We start from the raw sequence: 22312 nt of genomic DNA, 5'->3' as shown, positions 1-22312 counted from the left end.
ATGGATATATGGAAAGATCTCGAACGGTATCATTTGTTCGAAAAAGAGATGTAATTAGCATGCAGCCGAATCAATTGCTTCGATGCGGTTATAAATAAAATGATGAATACTACTCATAATTTTTAAAAACGTTCTGGTAACATCTGTTCGAAGTTCAAATTACTGTTCTACACCAAATAACACTTTATTATCATTTAAGGGCTTTTTTCAGCTCTTCATCCTATTAGAACCGCTTGTAACTACCTTCATATTTAATTATCATTGATGTATCACAATGCTTTGAATAATTGAAACATGATATAAATTAAGCAATAATGATTTTATAAACTATGTAAGTTGATTAGCTTGGCCATACTTAACAATTTTATTTTCATTGTCGGTTCTTCAAATTTGCATAAGATTTAGCTTCCGCCTAATATTATTTATTCTATTATCGGTAGCAAGCTAAGGTTATCTTGCGCGGCTGAAAATTAAACAAATCTTGCCGTTGCTGACAAGAACAATCTGCCCGATCACATTCGGATTATGTTCAAAATGAAAATGAAAATTCGTGCAAGATTTTCAATCAAGATAACTTTAATGAGAAATCAGCAGATATAAAAAGATATTCCATTCCTAACATACATCAATTGGTCGCCAAATGTTGCATAATAACTGTTTATGTTTCTTGTATATATTATATTTTATTTTTGTTTGCATATATATCATTGTACGTTCTGTTCTATCATTCACATTTTATTGTTTTTATATAATTCATGCTTGCTAAATTATTCTTAATATTTTATGAACCGAGTGGTCATTTCAAGCTGGTTAGTCTTTGAAATGCAAATTATAGGACACAGTTAAAGCAAGATTGTTCAAAAGAAAATGAAAAAAATCTCAGAATAGATTTATCATAAAACTGTAGTGGAAAGAACTATCAAGAGGAAGGAATTGTCTGAGAATTTTTCATAAATTTTAACTTATGAAAATGCAAACGCTAAACCTTGCAAAAATTATGAATAGTTGGATAAACATAAAAACCATCTTTGATTCATATCACAAAGAAGCGGAAAGCATAAATAACATACTTTAGTTTTACCCTAAAGTGAAAATTGGTTAGGGAAACTATTTTTATAGTAAAAAGTCAGGTGAAAAACTGAACTTGGACCGAAACAAACCGTTATGTTGCTTTTAATCGTAAAAACATTTATTTTAAATAAGTTGAACCACTTGTCGCTTAAACTTGAAGAAAGTGGATCATGTATATGATTATAAATGATGATAAATGTCTTCAAGTTATTGCTAGGAACGGCGATCTGATACTTTTATGTTCACTTTACCAATTGGACATCCTATGCAAGCGTGTATCAATGGTTTAGATAGCCTAAATCAAAGTAACTCATCCTTAGACATATTGTCAGTAACCTGTTACGGCAGTTTAAGAAAATATGTGATAACTACATTTCCATTTCATCCGAATGTGACTAGCTGGATAAGACTCATCGGGTTTGTACAAACATGAGTGACACAATGGATGCCACATGTGGTGCAGTAATTACATACCTTTCTGGAGCAACCAGTTTTATGTGGGATTCGTGTTGCTTAGTCTTTAGTTTAAATGTTTTTTGTTTGTGTAAATGTTGTTTGTCTATTATGCCTTTTCTTTTCATCCCATGGTGTTGTTACTTTATTTCTGACTTTTAAGTTTGAATGTCTCTTTGGTATCTTCTGTCTCTTTTTAACAATACTTGTTTTTAAAATTCTATGGCTACATGTATTGATATTTTAATGAACTTCTGAATGCCTCAAGGTTTATTGCATTTAAGCAAAAGAAACATTCAGATAGAATTCTATTTAACCTAAAATGAGTTGCATTTGTTATCAAAAATAGAATCGCAGGTTGAATTTCACGTCCGAATGTTGCAACCAGTACAGCATTAAAGTTTGAACTAAATAATTCGAGTTTCATGATTAGTATATCAAACTGATCTTTAATTAAGGATATAACAGATACAATCAAGTTTGTCCCTAGTCTTGACTTAAATCTAGAAATTGACAATAAGAGTCGGTAAATAACAACATTGTGTGACAACAGATGTAAATACAGCTTCCGAATCCTGCAGCGCCTTCATATGCATTAAAATACACCAAGTGCATAGGATATTCCAATTCTTTAATTTTTATCACGATTTTATTGCTACATGTTACTGCCTACGAGGAAGCTTTATACCCAAGAGTTAAAAATTGGTAAATAAAGGCAACAGTATTATACCGCTGTTCGAAATTCATAAAATCAATTGAGAAAAATAACAAATCCGAGTTACAAACTAAAACGAACTATGACACAACAGAATCACAACATCAAAATGTTACACACACAGACACGAACTATAATATAACTAGCCATTTTCCTGACTTGGTACAGGACATTTTAAGCAAAAATAATGGTGGGTTGAAACTGGTTTTGTAGCATGCCAAACCTCCCGCTTTAATGGCAATGTTAAAATAACATTAAAATGACAACATTACATTACAAGACTACAATTCAAATAAATGGGACAAAATTAGGACAGAGAAAGACACGAATAATAGCTAACAAAAGGTATCAGGTTTTAAAAAAAATGATACGCCAGGCGTGCATTTCGTCCACACAAGACTAACCAGGGACGCTCAGATGAAAAAAGTTCAAAGGTGAAGAGCACTGAAGACCAAAAGTTCCAAACAATTTTGACCAATATGGCTGAGGTTTTTGCCTGGGATAAGAACATCCTTATTATTCAGAATAATTCATACTTTTGCAAACTGTAAATTTTATAAAATGTTTATATAGTAGACATACATGATAAAACCGAAGTGGTGACAAACTACATAATAAAAAACGGATACATTACATGAAACAACTTAAACCAGCACATCAGCCGAGTTAGTCAAAGTGATCAACGCACTTAACTTAGTGACGTCACTTTTGAATTGACTAATAAGATTTCCCAAAAATAAGATAGAATTAGGATAGAATTTAAGATTAGTTTTATAAGACTGATAAAAGTGAAAAAAGTAAAATTAATACTCATAAATACAAATATAAGAACAACACGTTATTAAGATCATAAAAAACGTCAGCACCCAGAATCTATACTTCAAGGCCATCGTATATTTTTTGCGGAGTTGAAACAGAATATTTTATCAAAAAGGTATATGTAGAAAAAAGACGAGAGGTGCTTTGACATATCCCAGGTTCATCAACTATCTACTCAGACAATTGAAACGTTTTACAAAGTTTGAGTAAGAGCTGCAAGCTCTTAAATACCAAATAAGTTGATAATTGCAAAATTGAAATTGTTTCGTTTGTCATAGTATCTGTTAATGAGATGACCGAATATGTCAAATTTGAGGTATAGTCTAGAAACTAGGTGGAGGAAGCCGTGTCTGTTGTTTCTTTTGGAAAATTCATAATCAAGTTACAAAGGCAAAAACAAGAAACATAGCAAGTTAACAATTGAACAGACATTTTTTTAAATGTAGAGACATCACTAGAACATTTGCGCAAGACATCAATGTATGGTTAAGCGTGAGAATGTCATTTTCAGTTCACCGGGATATATGAGATGTAAGTACTCCTTGAAATATTTGTTATTGGGTGAAAAGGCATCATTGATATTACAAATTATAGGTCAGAGTACACCCTTCAAACGTGGCCTTTGCTCACATCGAACAGCAAGTTGCAACGGGCTCCAAAAAGACATGTGTAAACAATAGAAACTGGAAAACCAACGGTCTAATTTTTATATAAAAAAAAACGAGCATTGAGAAATATTTATAAACAACACCAACTGAATAATAGGTTCCTAACGTATGAGAGGTTCAAACAAATGCAGCGGTGTTAACATATTAAAGACATCAACCTTCGCTATAACCTAAGACTGTAGCGAACCATTACAACATAAATTGACATATTATCAAATATCGATTGAAATGGCTGAACCCGGTCAAAATGTTTTTGACATTTAAACAAAAACATGGAAACATGCAATGAATGATTAAGTTTAATCTATCATGATACAATATAAATACAATATTAATAAAAAAAAAAAGACATTAAAACAGTGTAAAAAAGACAGCCTTTTCCTGTGATAATATGGTGTTGAATAAAATAACGTACACACGTATATAATGTTGTGCAAATGAACAAAACTATCATATTGGAGAGAAGAAGACTTTGGTTACCCTTCCGGGGTTCCTGAGATTGCGGAATTCTTGTTTTTAAGTCTTTAGTAATAAACGTTGTATTTTGTGTACTGTAATTTGTCTTTTCGTCGTCCTCGTTTTTGCCATAGCATGGTCAGTTTGCACTCAATTCCGAATATATTTTAGTATTTTTCGTCTCCATTGTAAATTGGCTTTTTTTTTTTTTTTTTTTTAACTTTTCCGAATTTACAGTATTTAATTATCGACTTCGTAATGAATATGGCCTTCCAAATACAATCTAATGTAGAAGAAACACTTGCCTGGTGTTTCAAGTTTTGAAAATGGTATCTTGTTTCAGTTTTTTATTATCCACTTGGGTTAAGATTAATTCCAAATCCTTTCCGTTTTACATTTAAATCGATGTTATGTGTACATTCTTGAGATTTTGTATTTGACAAATTTGGACAGCAGAAAACTTTCAAGTTTGATTTAAAATACTAAGTAGTTGGTTTTGTAAATTTATTTAAGGTAACATTTGTCTATTGAATTCCATTTCTCCTTTCGCGGTAGTTCCTACTTTCGTTTTTACTTGAAGATATCTGCAAAAATAGTCATTACGGTACGTTTCACCTTGATAATTTAATTTGCACGACTATACATTACTTTGTATTATTTCCTTTTCAAATAACTTTGCATAATAATCTAAAGTGTTTTCTGTAATGTAGGTCTTGTAAAGGTAGATAAATTTACCTTAAATAAATTTCAAAAAATTAGCTTGCTGAAACACTATATGGGTTTTTAATGAGTGTATTTTAATCGGCTTTGAACAAAAACAAAATATCAAATATGTTTTTAAATGACTCTTCATGGTCCGTTATTATGACATGGTTAAAGAGTATAATTATACACAAATTGTGCACTGCATATATTTATAATTTTACTTTATAACTGATGAAGAATTGAAATAGTTGTATTAGATTACTTAAACTGAAAATTTATTTTAAAGACGAAAAGGTAAAACTTATATGATCAATATTTTGTGTTTTATTTTTTATTATCCATTACCGATGGGCTGGCTTATATTTGTTATCACATTAAAATTTGTTTAAAGCAAACCAATGAAGAGAGCTACGACATTAGAAACTATCCTCGAAGTAGAGAAATGAATGCCTTACATGCATGAAGACGCATTCTTTATTTGGCTTTTTAGACAATTTTTGATTCGAGCGTCACTGATGAGTTTTGTTCTTTCATTTGTCTTTGTTCTATTATTAATATTACTTTTACTGTTGGAGTGTTTTTATGTGATATCCATTTAACGTGGCTTGGTACTTAAAAGTCCCGTCAATGTGTTTGTATTATCTTTCATTTTTTGTTGGTGTGCTTTGTATATGCGACTTTTTGTGTTTCTTTGGTTCTTATAACGTAACTCTGTACTCTAAAAGGTCCTGTCAATATGATATTGTTCTATTATATGTCTTTATGATATACTTCTATTATGAATTAGTAAACACGTTGCACCACAAACGTCAAAATTATTCAATCGGACTGTTTGACTATTTTAAATCTTTTTCTGAAATTAATTCTTACGTACTTTGATTTTTTAACCCTGTATGCTAACATTGCCCATGTGAAGTTTTTAAATTGTTTGTATATACATATATTGAACGACAAATTTATGTGACGTATACAATTTTCTGACCTATAATGCGTTTATTTGCAACCATTGGGTCGATGCAAATGCTGGTGGAGATTTATTTCCCCGAGGGTATCACCAGCCCAGTAGTCAGCACTGTCACTGTGTTGACTTGAGTTATCATTGATATGTTCGTAATTATAAATTAACTGTTAACAAAATATTGAATATAAAAAACTTAGGATTTTCTACATCAGGAATAGATTAACTTAGCTGTATTTGGCAAAACTTTAAGGAATTTTTGGTCCTCAATGTTCTTCTACTTCGAACTTTATTTGGCCTTTTAAACATTTTGGGATTTGAGCGTCCTTGATGACTATTTCGTAAAAGAAACGCGCATCTGGCGTAAATATAAAATTTTAATCATGGTATCTATGATGAGTTTCCTGCACTCTTTGCAAATTATTACTAAATATCATACAAATAGAAATTAGCTACTCATGTTCTTTAGAATTAGCTACTAATTAGACCCTAAAATTATGTCTCTTTTATTTTTTCAATATTTATGAAAGCACATATAGAAATACTCTTTTTCAATTTATGTCAAATTGTTAAAATCATCGCTGATGTATAATTGACTTGCAAGTCAATTAGTTAACTGATTTGAATCAATATGCATGCAGTCTTTTGATTTGACAAAGATAGAGAAAAATAGTGTACACATGTTCAATATTTGGTTCATTCATACAAAAATGTTTATATTGAGAAGAAAAACAAGAAGGCAACTCTGAAATGGCAATACGTTTATACGTCCGGGCCACAAACAAATCATTCTTATATAGCTTTGACGAAGATTAACATTATATTTAACCAAAAAAGATATGAAATCAATCAATCCTAGAAAATATGTTCCCTCTTCACGCATCTGTTTAAATCTATTATGTTATATGATCATTGGCAATCTTTGTAGGTCATCTTGATGAGTATTGAGAAGACTTTTTCTTCTAAAAAATGATACCTTATAAAGTGTCCATTCATTGTTACATGTTTCATTTGGGCTTTCGTAGTTAAGATATAAGTTTTTGTATTTACCTAATTAAATATTTGAACTTGGTTAAATCGGTGAATATAAATCTGATAGCTGATATCCCTTTAATGACTTTGTCCCAATTTGTTAATTCCTTTGAATGAACGAGACATTTTAAATTTTCTTGACATTTATAAATTGTAGTTTTTATTTTGCAAAAACTTTTATACTTTACTGCATATTACTAGACAGGGAAATTAATCTTGATTGCACTGTATTATTATTAGCTTCATTGTGTGTCAGAATCTTAATTCTACATTTAGGCGGAAATACGCAAATATGGATTTACAGCCAACAGTTATTCACCACTGCCGAAAAGTCTTCATTAATTTGGATATATCTGCAAGCTAGAAAAACCCTGACGGAGATCTCAAACAGTTAACGAAAGGATATTTTGACAGGGTATGTGTTATTCATTCGTTTGATCTTTCGATTTAACCATTTGATTAGGAACTGTCCTTTTTGACTTTTTCTCGGAGTTCAGTATTTTTGTTATTTTACTATTTGCTAAACAACGTTAACCACGTAACTCGTTTTAAACTTTTCCTTACTAATGATTCAAAACGGCAATCGGCTTTGTTAGTATCAATTGAAAATATAATTGATCTACAGTGTTTGAGACTTCGGTTGTTTATTTTTCATAAAGGTCGTTTTAGCTTGTATTACTGTGTTTTCATATATGTATCATGTTTATAGTATATAATATAGCAATGCTTTCAAATACTTACGAATATTAAAGGATTGATAATATGTATTCAATTATTGGTACGGAATTCTCTCTTAGATGTCAATTTGTGCCCGAAGTTCAAATCTAACTTTTTAATAATTTGTTATCTGATTTTTTTTATCCGGAGCAAGGTCGTTTTAGATTTGTCTATTTGATTTAATATTCATCAAAGCAAACGTCAAATCACCATTTATTATTTACAAGGATTATTGAATAAGAAGTCCTTTGAATGTACAATTAACTATACACTTTGGGAACGACATTGTTATTTGTTAAATTACTAATAATATAAACGGTTATTTAACGATAAAGTATGACAAATTTACACGTCTCAGTGAATGTGAGCATTTAAAGTTTTTTTTAACCTTAAAGGGGGATTTTTTTTTCTATTTATTTATTTTAATCTTTTTTATTTTTTTTTTGTTGGTAGTATTTTGTGATCGAATGTTCAAATGTACCGAAATAGATTGCTGCCCTCTGCCACTTAAATATATCCTCATTGTATTTTTGCAAAATTTAATTTTAATTATTTTATCAGTTTTGAGAAACAATGCAAGAATGAATTGATAAACTCAGTGGCTCACTTTTCAGACCTTTAAATGTCTGTTTTTACCACTATCCTACTCGGATATCCACTCGAAAATTGTTCAGTTTTTGTTGTTTTTGGGCAACACATTTGCTTTGTACAGCCATTTGCCGACCCTTAAAGCTTTTTATACTTGACACACTCCGAATACGTGGATATCGATTTAGAACAACATACCTACCGGACATTGTTTTATACGTTTTCAAAATACTGTACATTCAAATGCCATATTGTTTTCTATTTTCACCACATGTCTCATGGGCAGCAAGGGGAGTCATAATACCATAGAGAGTTTTCATTTCTTGAAGTCAACTTGAAAATAACAAAAAAATGTGGTTTGTAAGTCGAACATTTTTTTCAATTAGATAATTCCTGTACCAAGGCAGTTCTCATCCTGTCCTTTGATGCGTTGAGCTTTTGGATTTGCCATTTTGCGAAAGAACTTTCTGTTTAGAATTTTCCACCGAATGTTTTGTTATTTTACTTTTTATATACTGAATGACTATACGTATTGGGTGTACATTAAATAGTTGTCTTTATGGAGCTAACTAAATGAATTGTAAACCTCATTTATTGCAGAAATGCTGATATTTGCATTATATGACCTTTTAGTTACATTAAAAAATAAAATGGAAATATTTTCATGCGTTTATGCAAATTGGAATTTTTATGGCAAGCAATACCATAAATGTTTTAAACTACTATACTTGTAGAAAAGTAGGATATTTTATTCAGAGCATTTATGGTTCCTATAAAGATTATATAAATTAACGGCAATTAAACCTTTAGGCATACATGTACCAATTTCAAAATTAATATAATTTTAAAATATCGCAATTCTCGAAAAAAAACATTTATAATTATGATTTGCTAAAATTAAATTTTCTAATTTCGTTTTGTTTGCAATTTTTATTATTGTCAATTGGTGTTTTTAAGCCTCGTTTTGAGAGTATCTCTAAGTAATAAAAATAAAAATAAATCTGAAAAACCCTACTGTTTTAGATAGGGATGATCATTTACATTTAAATAAAGGGTTCATCGCATTTCTTTAACAAAGAAGGAAACGTTATTATATAAAAGAAGATGTGGTATGATTGCCAATGAGAAAACTCTCCACAAGAGACCAAACTGACACAGAAATTAACAACTATAGGTAACCGTACGGCCTTCAACAATGAGCAAAGCCCATACCGCATAGTCAGCTATAAAAGGCCACAAAATTGCAATGTAAAACAATTCAAACGAGAAAACTAACAGCCTTATTTATATAAAAAAGGAACGAAAAACAAATATGTAACATATAAACAAACGAATTAGTATTCTAAAGGTCTTTACGTTTTTAATAGGGCTGATCTTATTCATATTTACAAAAAAAGTGTTCCGAGCATTTTTTTAACCAAGGAGATGAAACAACTTCCAATCAATGAACTCGGATGACTACACTATGACCTTTAGTGAGAAGAATACCCCATATCGTTAACTAAGAGGTGGAGACACATACACAAATTATGACGGGAAAATATATACGTGATATCTTGTTTAAAACTCACATCGAAGCTAAAAAGCGCCCTAAAATTAGAAGTGTTAACAATTCAATCAGGAAACCCAACGGTGATATATATATACAAAACGAGAAACGAGAAACGCTTATGAACCCCACCAACAATCAACTGATTACGACAGGTGGAAACAATGGTAGCGGGCTTAAACGTTTTAATAAATGCCAACCTAACCCTTACCTATAATAATAATGAAACATCACAATATAGAAATTTCATAATTAGTCTTTCAACTGATATGACAAGAAGCTCTAACAATGTAATTAAGATTTTAAAAAAGTGACAATAATCATACATATAATATAAAATTAAGTTACTACAGGTTTTGTTATTATTGACACTTTTTCATTTTTTTTATGTTATATTATATTAGACGATTCATAATCTCAGTTAATTAAAAACATTTATTGATATTTTTTTTACAATAAGGAAATTAAACACGGACAATACTTTTGGAAATTATACTCACTTTTTAATTTATTTCATATTTTAACAATTTTAGGTGGCTTTCAGTTTCAGAACATTAATAATGTTAAATTTATACTCTTATAAGTCTGAAAGGGTGTTTGCAATTTTGATTACGAGAATATTTTACATAAACTGTAGGTTAGTAAAAATTTCAGAATAAAAACAAGAAATATTTTTCTTCATGGGGAGAATAATGAATTTATATATATTTAATGAGAAAAAAAACTATAACTGACGATATTATCAAAAAATATTTTTTTGTTGAAAACCATAAGTGTGTATGAACTATGGTTGAAGCAAATTAACTGGATAACACTGGTTTCATAATTGTATAACAACAGATTACCTTAAAAATAGGATACATTCAATATTTCGTATGACGAATAGAAACATTGGTTGATGAATTGATTTTTGTTTTTCACAGCGAAAGCACATCGCGATTTCAGTTATTGAACCTCATTTATTTTAATTTACATATTTTGAGTGTTCGTGTTAAGACTTATATCTTATTCAACAATTTTCTGGATGATAAGATTCACCATCGTCTGAACATTTACATGCAAATCATAATAGTCATAAGAGATTTATAAATAAGCATTGATGATTAAACTTTTCAGTTTTCATTTCCGTTTTCCAGAATATTTTGTTTTGTTTTTACTTCTTTTAGAGTTAGATCATAACCTGTTTCCAAAACTATTGTTATTGTGCAATCAATCTTTTTTTCATTTTTTAGAAACACGAATAACGGCCATTGCAAGGATGTCAAGAGCACAACAGAACATGTATGTTAATAATATCTTCGATGCAGGAAAAACAGAACCGGAAAATATTTTAGAATACGAAGAATGTCTTGCTCCTGTTGACAAATCCATTTATGATGAACTATCTTCAACGCAAGAGAAAGGTGCCCCAAGTAATGATTCAGTCATTATCAACTCAATGGATAGTGAGCAGTCTAAACAATCGCACAATTCAATTCTTCAAAAGAAATTAGCTCTACTCAGGCCAATGTTTCTTATACTATTTTGCATTCTGATTACAGCTTTAGTTACAGCCATTGCCACTTTCTTTGCAACAAAAAATAATCTCTCTGATAAAAGAGGCATGCGTAAGTATATAACATTATTTGTTTTATCCCCATAAGGGTAGAAAAACTTGTGCTTCCAAAAGGTCATATAAACAATAAATTTAAATAGTCAATCATAGTTTGTGTCAAAACAGGCATGCTGACTACTCTACTGATCATAAAACAAACAAAAGTTGGAATGAAAATGATTACAATCAAGGAAATTCAAAACGTTTTTGAAACTGAGTGTTGAAACGGTTACTGCTATACATGCTTCATTGAACATAACCAAAACTTTAAGGATTAAACATCAGGTTCACAAAATACATCATCAAAATACAAGCAACATTTAAAAGATTGTTAAACATAGCTAGGAATCTCAGGTTCAAAATCACTGTGGCAAATTTAACACTAGATGAATTCGGATATTCTATTTACATCATTTACCTTTTTCCAAAGTTAAATTTCAACGTGTCTACGGAATGTACATCTTTAGCAATAAAACTATGATGTATATAAACAAACGAAAACCATGGAATTGCAGGCGCCGCAATATTCAAATGTGACGTCATTGTGGGCTGTTTTAGAATTTCAAGTGTGACTTCATTTTTTGTGCCTTTTCACCAATCCGTTTGTGACGTCACTTTTTTCCCTTTTTCCGCTGAGGCTTTGACTAAGTCGGGTGTGTCTATTTTTTGTGTTGGTTTATGTTATGTATCCGGTTTTTGTTTTCTCTAATTAGTTGATATTTCAGTTTTGTCATGTATATCTTTTATATTCATTTGATAAAATTTACTGTTTGCAATAGCATTAATTGTTCTAAATAATAAGGATGTTCTTATCCCAAGCAGAAATGCTAGCCGTATTTGGCACAAACTTTTTGAAAACTTTTGATATTCAGTGCTGTACAACTTCGTACTTTTATATCTGGGCGTCACTGGTAAGTCTTGTATGGACGAGGCTCGCTTCTGGCGTATTGAATTTTAAACCTGGTGCCTTTTGTTAGCTATTATTCATGAGTTTCATTGTCTAATATGTTCTCCTATCTATTTGTTTTGTAGTCCTGATATGTTATGTTGTCATTTTAATGTTAAATTTACCAATGTCATTAAAGCGGGAGGTTTTGTATGCCACAAAACCAGGTTCAACCCACTATTTTTTCTTTAAAAAATGTCCTGTACCAAGTCAGGAATATGGCCATTGTTATATTATAGTTCGTTTCTGTGTGTGTTACATTTTAACGTTGTGTCCTTTGTTTTCTCTTATATTTGAGTGTGAATTCAAATTACTATAAGACGTGTCACGGTACTTTTCTATCCCAAATTCATGTATTTGGTTTTGATGTTATATTTGTTGTTCTCATCGGATTTTGTCTAGTACTGAGTCCGTTTCTGTGTGTGTTACATTTTAATGTTTTTTGTCCATCGATTTACGAGTTTTGAACAGAGGTATACTACTGTTGCCTTTATTCCGCACTTAGGACAGGCACATATAGAATATGGCGGGTTTAAAATAGTTTGAAAGCGCCAACCAAAACGATTTATTTCATTGCATAGCACTAGTCGATAAAGCAACTGTAAGTAAGTGAGTAAGTAATTTTTTTATTTAATTACGACTGTTAATATACCTTTAAACATAATCTTTGATGAGGTATTCAAGTGCAGGTGCCCAAAGGTATCATCACTTCAAAAGTTAAGGTTTATGTACTGACATTATTTATATCATATACTAATTTACTATTTAACGTTGCAAAGTCTTTACGTATTCCTAAACTTTAGATATTTAGCTTTGTGGGTTTAAGGCATACCAAGACGACAATTGGTTATCGATGTATATATACAATCTGAAAATCAATAAGTAAGATACACAACAAGGTGACAAACAGAAACTGAAGGAGCTGCATGGACACCAAAAAGGAACAAGATAGGTGCGTTGATAGGACAAGCACGTCCGACGTATCAAAATTATGAAGTCAGTTTTTATTTTACATACAGTAATATTAAATTGTGTATTTAAAGTTTTACCTACATTTTTAATACAGAATGCAGTAGTGCTTGTAGCAACGATACAGAAGGCAGAGTCCAACAAGAACTAGATAAGGCAATGATTTGTAGATACAATGAAACAACGGACAGTCCGGCTTGTTCTTCGGCATTCTGCCCTGGTATGTTTGTATGACTGACACAAAAGATAAGCGTATGCAGAGTTACTTTACCATCCTATAATAATTTGTTGAAATATTTCGTCCGTTTTGTACGTAGCATATCCTTCAACATAGATGGATATCGAAGATACAGCGGCTATAAAATATCTAGGTGCTTTGAGTACTAATGATCGTTGGAAGAAAACATAATTTAATCGCACCATTTCCAACTGCCCCGATCATTTTGTTTATGCATTGTGTATTTACCCCATCTCGTGTAGTATAGATCTTTCCCATTTACAATTTAGTGTTTCAAAAATTTAGGAAACATGGTGTCTTGTTTAAGATTGTTTTTTTTTTAAATAGAGGTGCCATAACCATCTTACTACGTAAATGTATATTCGTTAATACTCGATGGAATTGCTAAGGAACTTTTTTATTCTTTTCCTTTAATTTATAAATACACTCATCAGAATTACCAGGATTGAAATTTTGTAATTGCCTCAGACGTGCGTTCCGTCATAAAAGACTCATCAGTCACTAAATTAAAAAAGGAAAACAGGCCAAATAAAGTACCAAGTCAAAGAGCATTCAGTATAAAAACTTAATTGTTTTTATTTCCATCAGAACCCTTACAGGGTTCACAATACATTTAATGTAAAGAAATAAAAATATAAATCAATTTAGATAACGAAAACGATTGGTTTTTTTCTTCAAACTTTGACGGAAAAGATCACTTTTTTGACATTCCTTCACGATAGTTTGATAACAGCTATTGTCAGAAGAGAAATTAAACTAAACCGGAAATTTATAATGAGACAATCATAAATTAAATGACAGCGATGAGGTAGGTCACAGACATTTACTCATTATAGACCTTTCAAGACGGTTTTCCCGGTAATCTTTTGTCTTCGATATGTACAAATAACCAAATGTGTCATTTGATTTATTATGTTACTGTCAGTAACATTTGGATTAGAGATAACATGCAAACGATTACAATGAAGTAATCATTTTCATATGTGACAATGGTAGGATTTTCAGATAATGCATTTTCATAATAAAAAATTTGTTGAAAAAAACAGAATTGTTAATACTTCTGAGTGGATAAAAGGCGAAACATATATAGTGCCGTAACGTTTGTAAGGGTACTCCGTGGTGTTAGAACAGGGGCGGTTAGCAATTTTCTAAAGAGGGAATTCCTTACCCAGAAGCAAGAAGGGGTTCTAACCATATGTCACCATTGAATGCATTGGTCGTCCAAAAAAGAGGGAGTTGCAACCCCCTGAACCATTCCCTTGATCCGTCACTGTGGACGTTAAGATATAGTTTGAATAAAGAACACCCTTGCTTAATTTTGTAAAGAAAATTATTCTAAAAAAAAGTTTCCTCCAACTTTCTTTCTATTTTTGCCATTATAGCCGACATATGCATTTATTTCTAACTATTTCTATTTTTTTTAACGAAGCAACTGTAAACATCTAACTTTTATCTTGGATGTAATCACTCGGTGGCGCCGCTTTCTTTTTTTTTAAATTAGACTAAGATCACTATTTTTTTTATTCAATATCAGCTGTGGAAACGTATTTTTGCATGCGGCCATAAAGCAACGATGTTTATCTATGTCAGAAGGTACATCGCGTTAAAGATTCATGTCACAAGTTTGAGAGTTTATTGCCTAGGCAGAGCATATCAAGTTTTTGTTTAGCTTCCAATGTGACACTATTGAGTAATCATGTCCTTTTGTGTTAGTCTCCGCCTATTTTGTTCAGCCTATTTGAATCTCGCAAATAGCTATGAGACTCTAATAAATTTTAGGACTAAAAAACTCTTATCGGAAAACATAGGATGATTATTTGCGTTTACATTTTAATTTTAAAGCAAGATTATTTAAATGTTAAAAAAAAGTAATGTATCATTCAAGAGGCAATAACTACGAGATTTATAAAAATTCTAAAGTATGATTTTTTGTTTGTTCAATCATTAATGAAAGTGATATAATGAAATAATAATTCGCTTTTAGAAGCCATGGTTCAATTTTGTCAAATAAAGCCAATAAACAAGGATGATAAATTATTCACTTGAAAGTGAATAATCCGACCTCATATATATGCATTGAATCCGTATTCGTGTTAACTTCAATTTTACCCTTTAGCTAAAGATGGATAACGCATTCATATCATCGTGCGTGTTCGGTTATTTAAAGGAAAGGAATGTCAACATTGAATCGAAAGTGAAACAAAGGGTTTGACTGACTGATTCGATCCACAAAAAATCATGCTTATTCAGGTAAAAACGATGATTAACACATACTTTATCGGTGGAATTGATCAGACATAGAAAAATACAATTGCACGAGTTTTGCATTCTATTTATATCTATATTAATGTTTGTATCGCTTATGTGACCACCGGCAGTGTCCAGATGTCAACTCGAAGTCGGTCTCAAGATTAAAATACACACACAACGAAACTACACATTATCGAGTCCATAGCATGTAAATTGTGTGTTTCAGTCTTTTATAATTTGAATAAATGTTTTACATGGTTAAGGATTCAATATGAGTTGCAATGACATTACATCACTTATATTCCCCGGATTTTGTGTTTTAGGGAGGCCCCTAACTGCAATTTTGGTATATTATACAAAAATAGGCTGTTCATAACCTATTTTAAACAGATTTGCAAATCCTATTTGTGTACTTTTCTTACGTTTTAAGACATTACTCATAACTGCAAAACTACTCAAGCAAAGTTATCAAAAATAACAAGTATAATTACTTGTCATCAAGTTTTTGCGGTACAACTGCCTTAAAATAATATTAAATAAACTTTAGAACGGGAATGGGGAAATTGTCAAACCGACAACAACCAAACAAAAGAGCAGAAAACCACAGAAGGACACCAACGGGTCTTCACAGCGAGAAAATTCTGCACCCGGAGGCGTGCCGCAGCTTTTCCCTAAAAAAACATGTGTACTAGCTATATAGGTCAGTAAAAATGGCCGACACACTTAACTTCAAAACATATAAATAAACTAAAATTCAAAAACATATGACACTATAAAGGCCAGACATGTTTTGTGTGATCTCAACCCTTCGCTATATATCTAGTCACTGTAGAATAAACAAAACACATCAATACGCTCAGTAAAACTCAGTTTTAATGAAGTCCGAGTCCGATGTCAGAATAGATAACCAAAATAATAATACATACATTAACAAAGGACTATCAGCAGTTACTGACATGCCATCTTTAGTCGTCAATTTAACTGATTGACAGATTATGTCTTTATCATATGAAAATTAAACACAATCCCTTCCGTAAGGGATTTAGTACTATCATTAAGTTTATTAGAAGAACACAACACATTGCATTCCAACAACTGGTTTTAATATAAATGTGTTCATTTCTGATGCAAAGACACTTTGAGTGAATCAATATCAATACCAACAATCATTTATATATGCTATCTGTAATGACCTGACAATGGTATCGAAACTAACCCTGTTGGCCTACATTTCCCATTTGAAAATATAAGATTGTTTTGTTTAAACATCATGAACATTAATCAACATCTTTTTTCCTATGTGACGTATAAATTTTCTGACGTTAGACACGCGAAGTAATGAATATGTTTTTAATTTGATAGATGCTTGTGTGCTCTTTTGTAAAATTGTTTGTTTCAAGATTGTAACACAATGATGACCGCTGTACCCATATTTTGACTATGTTATTTATTACGTCTATTTTGTTCACGCATCGTTGTAAATATAACAGAATTTGATGAGACTGTTGTAAAAGTGAGAGGTTTAGCGCTATAAAACAAGGTTCAATCCAACATTTTCTACATTTGAAAATCCCTGTACCAAGTCAGGAATATGACAGTTGTCGTCCATTCGTTCGATGTGTTTTGTCATTAGATTTTGCCATGTGATTTGGTCTTTCCGATTGAATTTTCCTCGGAGTTCAGTATTTTTGTGATTTTACTTCTTTCTAGTATCGCTTCTGAATAAGTTGTTTCAATGTTTGGTTAGCTTTTGACGTAGATGCCGACTTTTTGTGCTTTGTATTGATATTTTAAAAAAAGATGTGAAATACCTGAACGTATTTATATATTTATAAGATGTCTGCATGTTGATAGATATTAACGAATGATTTCCTTGTACTGATGATAAAATAGTAAATGTTTTAACCTGTTTCTGATATCGAGAACCCTACTCTACAATATTTACTATTTTTTTTTAATGAAAAGTCAAATTATATAGGAATTCAGTGATAAATTATATATAACCATACCGACGATAAAGGTTAACATTACTGAAAAAATATAAGTGGCAATACAATTTACTCTTATAGAAATTTGATCGAGAAAAAACATTCCCAAATAAATTAGAGGTCTAGAGCGTTGATAAGACCTTTTCCATAGATTTTTAATTTGTAGGAACTCTTATAAAGCGCAATAGCAATATTTTACCAAGTATAGAAGACCTAACTAAAAACATAAAGTCGTGTTTTCGTTCAAAGATTAAGTTGCTTTATTGGGTAATCTCCCTACAGAAATGTAGTAGTCTTATTTATAAATCAGGTCAATCAGTTTTAACATATAACTCTATGATATCTTTTATAGAAAGCTGTTTTACATGATACAGAGCTAAGATAAGACCAGATCGAAATATTAAACCTTTGATAAAACTTCATTCGAAAACGTTCACATTAAGTTTTGTTAATTTTTGCAGGGCACTATAAAAAAAAAAACGAGCATTCTGGAAATATAGATATTTGACTTAAAGAAGCATTTATTTTGAGGTGTGATACATGTGCCACCAAACTTCAGTCACATCCGGTTGCATACGAAATAGGTGGAACAAATTTCCCTTGAAATTGACAGTTGTAGGTAACTTATCCTACATTTCATTACAGTAAAACATTTATTGGTCAAAAAGATATATCGTTGGTATTTCAAAGCACCATATATGCATTATTTTATATTTGGCGTTTCTAAAGAATATTTTGGAAACTTGAGGTGACATGGTTACTTAAGCTTGAACAATGGTTAAAAAAGGGGATGTAATGAAATGTTATGTTAATTGTTTTCTATAGTACTTGACAGGAAAAACTTTACTCATGCCAAATATTTCTTTATTTGAAACAAAGATGAATACTGCAAAATTTGTCGAAAAGTGGAAGTTTGACTAATAAGGGGGAAATCAATGGTAGTTTAACACATTGACAAAACTGCATTATACTTATTATTGGAATACATATAATAAAAATATTTCACCCAACCCAGAGCTTTAAGATTAAATAAACAATTGTAGGGACTATAATAATATAAACTCTTTTAAAACCCTTGCAAAAGTATAAAATTATTATTCAAAAAAGAATAAATAGTTATGATAAAATGGTAAAATATTACTTCATAAAAAAATTAATAAACAATGACCATAGCCCATACTGCATAGTCAGCTAAAAAAGGACAAACAATGACAAATGAAGAACATTTTAGGCCAGAAAACTAACGGCCTAATGTATGTAAAAAACATTAACGAACGAAAAACAATATATTACACAGCAACAAACGACAACCCTTGAATTACAGGTTTCTAACTAGGAACAGTAACAAACATACAGATTATGACGTGGTTAAACATGTTACAAAGATCCCAACCTCCCCTAACCTTGGACAGCACAATATAATGTTCTTTTTTTCTTTGTTTTACTGTGGATCCATAATTATTTGCTGAATACCAATTTTCGTGGGTTTCATTGGTACAGGTAAACCGCGAATTCAAATGTTCAACGAATAACATATTTTCAATAGATCCACGAATATGCAAGTTTTCCGCAATCCACGAAAATTGATACCAACGAAAATAAATGAATCCACAGTATATGACAATAAAGATGTATAATTAATTATTAAAGCAATACAAAAATAGTTAAATGCAGTAATATATCAAACATTGATTCAATTTCAGGTAATGGTAATTATTTAAGATTGCGCTTCAGTCGAAAAGATTTGTACTATTCATACTACATGTCAGATGATGAAACAACCTTAAGTAATTTTAAAACAGTTGATACCTCATTAAGTGTCACAGCACGATTATCGACTTACAGGGGGACGATTTCTGACTCATGTTTAGGTGAAGATGCTTTGATTTATTATGAAGTTAACTATACATATTCCATAATCTCTGAACTTGCCGCTTTTAGTACAAAAGATATATTGGAAGTTGGCATTGCTGAACGCTCAAATGTTGATAAATATAGCGATGCTGGTGCTTCAGGAAGTGGATGGTCATTCAAAATGTTTTATGGAGGAGTATGGTTGTCTCATACGCAAGTTGTATACATAAGTCCAAGGCATAACGGAAGTAGCACAACAAGTCAAAGACTGCTTTCAACTTATGCAGGTGAACAATTACACGGGCAATTAAAAATTTTCATTAATACCCGTAGAAATGAGTTTACTGTTATGCATGATGATTTAAAAGTTTATGTATTTAAAGATGTAAAATCAGACGAAATGCTTTGTCCGGTATTTGGAGTATACAATCCTGACCATGTTAACGTTCAACTAAAGATACTAAATTCTTTTAATTTTTCTATGTATCCCTGGTGATCACGGGTATAATCTTTCTAATTTTGTAATCTTTTGTCCGAGTCGAAACTGACAGTTTCTTAGAATAGACCAATAACACCAAAGTTTGTAAGTGTGTTTTTGTTTAATGTGTAATAATTTAAGTTTGCTTGTTAGTTTCAAAACTGCTTTTTTATGCAATGTTTGGACTATTCAAACTTTATCTAATTACCATGATTAAGATTCATAAGGAAAGTATTATTTATACATGCGGTTCATATTTGTCACCCGCTGTGACATTTACAGGCGCATGGTGGAAAACGTCATTGTTAAGTCACGTAACGTAATCGGTGCACCTGTTAATGAATGTCCTTTTATATCGTGCGGTAAATTGAAGTTCATTTTTTTCAGAATCTTGAGGAAATTAAAATTTTATATTATAATACAAAAAACAAATAAATCTTTTACATTAAATTATTTATTTAAATGAACATCCTGTTTAAAATCGCGTTGTAAATTCACAGTTTCTCCTGAATCGTTAATATTAATTTGATTATACAAAAAAGTAATAATAATACCACGATTTATATTAAAAGACAATATTTAAAAAATCAAAGTACCGAAAAATTATAACTTTACCGAATAGATTCCACCATTAACACCATGCTTATCAACAAAGTAGTCGTTAATTAAGCTATCAATAACCTGTTGTAGATTTTTTATATTTTATCATTTTATCTATATAATGAACCAAAGAAGGAATAGAACAGAGAGACAATCTGACTTAAACTTATTTATAATTTTAATAAATGATATCCTTGTTAATTTTGTATGATCCAGTCGTTGTTAACTCTCGACCAGTCCATTGTTATTATGTGCTGATAATATTATCATTTATGTCTACCGCAGCTAAACGACGTCGGAGTAAACTTGATTGATTAAGTACTAATATTTTTAATATTGTCTTTTGACAATTAACGTTCGTAAACGTTCGTCTATGTAACAAGACAGGCAAGTATATCAAACATAATTTTTAGTTTAACGACATTCTTAACGATTTTGCTCAACATTGTTAATGTTGAGAATCACCTCAAGTGCATCTGATTCTTTTTTTGTTTTTTTTTGTTCAAAGAGAATTGTATAGCAAGGCACTTACACCCATCACATGGTACTCGTAATTCCAAAATTAATAAACATCAATCATGTAATACTATTTGATTATTATATTAGACCTATTATTTTGTAAATATCATAAATTTGTGAATATTGAAAACCCTTTTACAGAAAGATAATCTTAGACTTCAACTGTAGATCAGGCAAATCATTAATAAAGGCAACAGTAGTATATAGATGTTTAAAAGTCATAAATCATTTGAGAGAAAGTACTGAACTCAAATTCAAAACGGAAAGTCTAGAATCAAATGGCAAAATTAAAAGCTCAAACACACTAACAGAATTGATAACAACTGTCATACTCCTGACTTGGTACGGGCATTTTCTTATGTAGAAAATAGTGGATTGAACTGAAAGTTTTATAGCTAGCCAAACCTCTCACTTGTATGACAGTCGCATCAAATTCCAGTTCAGTCGAACATCTAAGTTTATTTACTTAATCTTTTATTTTAAAGAAGCGAGCAGCAGTTTTATATTACTTCGGTACATAAGGTATCCACAGATTACACTACTTAGAAAAACATCACTGTCTACACGCTATCCATTTTGAGTTTTCTTTTTCACGGTTAAAGATAACTTTTTGAGTGTCACATGATAACCACATGATGATTTGAGAATGTTATTTTTGAAAACGAAAGCTCATATTGTCAACATACTAGCAAAACCACAAAATATAGCAAATTAAACTATTAAAGAGTAAAAAAAGTCTGTTTATCAAAAGTTGAAATTGAGTATCATTTTCTCATTATTTTGAAAATATAGTATTAACCTACCCGCGTATATTAAAAAACTCATGTGTTCTTTCATGGTACTTTCATGGTAAGATAGTATTCATTCGCCATTTTTAATTGGTTGTAATGACCCAACCTACTTCGTCCGAGGTTAGTCATTTGACGTTGAAGAAAATATCAATAGAAATACCTGCAAAACAGAACAACTACATGCTTATATACTGACAAAAAAAGTTAATTGGCTACGTTTCCTTCTGGATGTGGTTTTTTTTTGTAAGGGTCGAATGAAAGCTTGCGTAATACAACATTTATCACAAATACATTTGTACATTCGTTTATAAAATAAAACCTTTATCGATTGTTAGGTGAGAATGTTTCATTGTT

The sequence above is a fragment of the Mytilus galloprovincialis genome, chromosome 10, assembly GCF_965363235.1.
Source record: "Mytilus galloprovincialis chromosome 10, xbMytGall1.hap1.1, whole genome shotgun sequence".
NCBI lineage: Eukaryota > Metazoa > Mollusca > Bivalvia > Mytilida > Mytilidae > Mytilus > Mytilus galloprovincialis.
Note: the sequence above shows the minus strand (reverse complement) of the source record.